The sequence below is a fragment of the Etheostoma spectabile genome, chromosome 16 (assembly GCF_008692095.1).
Source record: "Etheostoma spectabile isolate EspeVRDwgs_2016 chromosome 16, UIUC_Espe_1.0, whole genome shotgun sequence".
NCBI classification, from domain to species: domain Eukaryota; kingdom Metazoa; phylum Chordata; class Actinopteri; order Perciformes; family Percidae; genus Etheostoma; species Etheostoma spectabile.
The window spans coordinates 1,066,509-1,070,237 of NC_045748.1; positions in this window are offsets into that span (position 1 = coordinate 1,066,509).

Genomic DNA, 3,729 nt, shown 5'->3' on the forward strand with positions numbered 1-3,729 from the left:
AATGTATTATTATTATTATTATTATTATTCCAAAAACTCAATCATGACTAGGATACCCATGATTACGGCCCTTGTGACAATCAGTACGAAATATGATTGTTAGTAGTGAAATATATCTGTGGATTTATTGAAAAGTTAATGCCAACCACCCAGCAGAAGAACCACACACCCACCCAGTATAATAATAAGAATGTTGGATTATATTTAAATATTCTGTGCATAATTAGAGTGGGGTGTTTCTCAGGTTTACGATGCTGTTGTTAAACTAAGAGAGTCTGTGTGAAACTACTGTAGTAGCAGTAATCTGTGGTTTGGCTCTGAGAGTTAGTTTGAAGCTTAAAGCTGCATATCTCTCCCAATAGAATATGAAGAACACGTTTTTGGCAAGTAGTTGTTGCCCGAGGGAGAATTTAGAGTTTTAGCTGTCTGTTAGCTTTTTGCTAACAAATTGGGTCAAAATAAATCTCATGAATAGCTTTGTTTTCCTTGCAATGTACTAAAGCGTGGTAAGTGTTGCCTTGAACAATTTAGCATGGTCCAGTGTTGTCTACAGTATATGTATATCGGATAGTCTGTACAGAATGTATTGAATAAAGGTTGACTTTAAAGCTGGGGGGAAAAACGGCCCTTATTAAGTACATCGTTTTGTGAATTTTACTTACCAAATGCGCAAAACCCTCATTAACTCTCTTATTCAAGACATAGCCATTCTGGGAGGATTTACATTGATGTGACGTGCACTCAGGGCAATGGTGGACTCAGGGGGTGCCACCACGTTAGAAACAGCACAAAAGTGCCCCCTTGGATGTCTCTAGGGTAGATATTGTGATCTTAGTCTATGTCTAGGGGAACTCGGGGAGTAACACAAGAAGTTTACCCAACCTTTGGGGTAAAAGAACCGAAGCTTCAACAAACCAACTGCTGAGGGAGACAGTGGTGAACAGTGGCACACCAACTAAAGATGGCTCTCCAACGGTCTCCAAAAACAAAACAAAAAAACAAAAACCCACTGCCTAGAATGAATAAAAAGTGAATTATGGACTCAAACATAACTCTAACCTCCCTGGCTGTTCACAAATTAGGAGAAAAGGAAAAGAAAATAATAGGCAGAGAAACCCACAAAGCTTCTCTAGGTAATTATTTGCCAAAAAAAGTGCTGTATCAAAAAGACACCAACACAGAGTAGTTTCATCCCAAACTGCTAAGGTAAACGACCAGGTACATATATAGGATATAGGAGCTGATGTGCACCTCCACTGATCAGAGAAAGTTCAGGCAGACCTGAAACCTAGAGAAGGTAGCTCTCTTCTAAACAGAATAGATAAAAACATGATACATTGCCCTCTGGAGTGTCATTAAAGTAAAAAAGAGAAGACCCAGTACAGTGCCATACAGGCTGCCCTACATTCTAGAAAACCTTCTGCACGCTTGTATAATGACTTAATATTTAAATGATTAAAATACAGAGACCTACGATGTGTTTAGGTTTGTGTGGTTCTTTTTTTCTGTAAGGTGTCTGAAAAGGTAGAAATGATTATCTCTCCTCCCCCCAGCGTAGGATGATCCATGGCTGGTGGCGGTGCAGACTCACAGAGGAGTGCCACCCCCCTGATCACTGAGGGTTGAATTCATCTGAGCAGCCGGAGACCTTGGCACCAGGCTGCACTCTGAGCTGTTATCTATCAGCCAAATGTCAGCAGCAACCCTGTGGTCGGTCGCTCAAATGAGAAAGTAAGAAAAAGGCAGGGGGAAGGGAGGAAGGGGAGTTGAGAGCAGCTTCAGTCACTGTTTGCCAAAATCACATTTGTTACATTGACATATTTTGGGAAAAAGTGGTTATTGTTTCATAAATACCCTCCTCACCATTTATTCTGGAAATGCTTTTATTGTTAAATATGAGGAAACATTTTTTTTTTTCTTTTTTTTTCTTCTTTGTTATTCCTTGTGTTTATATTTAGTCTCAGTAAGAGCTTAATCACACTTTTTTTAATCAGTTTTATTTGGGGATGTCATTTTTTGATATTCTGAAAATGTATTTTCATAACATTGGCAATTAATATTTCTAACATTAATATTTTCTCAATGAAGAACCACACCATTGCTGCAAATTAGCAATTCCAAGGATGGCGAAGCCATGACCCGGCCTACTCTGTCTCTAATTGGCTAGTATTCCTTCGTTTGTTGGATTGGTTAGGTTTGTGCAGGGTAAGCCAATCGGAGGCAGAGTGAGGCGGGACACGCTAATTCGCACATGGCAGGCCACTCAGCTTCGCAAGTAGCTAGCTAGCCAGTTTCAGTTTGTGTGATTACAGTCACCATTTTTATAGTATTAGCGTTACACATTCGCGCTACGCGGCGTCAACTTAAAAGTGTTGGGTTAAGCAACACATTAAACAGTGTGACTGACTGCTGGTTCTTCTGGTAAATAATTAAACCGTAACCTTCCTAGCACTGCGAGACCGCCGGCAATCTCGGCCGACATTACTGTCTTTAAGACGCGGTTGTAGACGGCCTGAGGAACCATGGCAACCATCATGTCACACTAGCTTGTTGGGAAGCGGCCTACATAAAGTGTCAAACTGCGACAGACAGACACTCAGCAGCGGTGAGTTTCACTTTGTGTATTTGATAGCATCACCAACTTAATAGTGGTGCTGATTTCTGGCACTTCATAGTTTGGGATAAATACCCAGACACATAGTGGTCGCAGATTTGCATATCATGGCGGACTGGACTAGTGGCCTTGGCAGAGGACTGCCTCTCTGAGTGCCCTCCTAGTTGTGCCATTAAATGCTATTTTGTCTTTTTTTATCTATATGTTATTTTGTTAAGAATCACATAAGCCAACTGCTCATTAAACCACAATGTCTAATTTTGTAATTTTGTGCATGATATGCATACATGCTTGGGTTGTTATATGTTGTATATTTATGCTAAGCTAGGCTAATCATCATGTCCCGGGCCCTGTTGCACGAAAGTAGAATAAAGATATCCAGGATAAGTGAAAAAGCGCAGCTTGACTTAGTGTGACCTGCTCATCCCGGCTTAATCGGTTGCACGTTTGCCGAGCCAGGATGAACAGGTGGAGCTATGTCCAGCCAGGTGGAGATAGCCAGGATAAGTGCACGTTCACGGCTTTCTCAAATAGACCACGTTATCGATCACAGATTTACTGATGCAGAGATGAGAAGACGCATGCGCCAAATGTTTCACCCAATTAGCAGCATCTTCTACTGGAAAATAACGAGGAGGGGAAGAATATGGAAAAAGGGAAATACGGCTCTTAATTCAACGAGGAAAGGACAAAAAGCCCCAACATAGCGGACCCGACTGAATGTGTGGGGGTTTAAAAATATCTACTTTGCCCAAAAGAGAGCAGAGGGAACTAATGTTCCTCGGGAAATGGACCCTACGGACTTTAGGCTTAATTTCAAACCCTTATTCACAACGTGAGAACATGTTTTACAACCATGCACAAATCTCTATAAGATATATTCTTTGTACAATTAATGTTCATACAATCAGAAAGGGACAACAACTAGAAAAAAAAGTAAATGACTTCAATACACGCTGTGAGCATATGTAAAACAATATTCATGTTTTTTTATTCTTCTGACAAGTGACCGCACCAAAATAAAAAGATTAAGAAGTGGTGTTCCCAGTGTGATGAATGTAAACTACACTACATACGTGCTGTATATAGGCCACGTTATTAGTCCGGTGATGTGA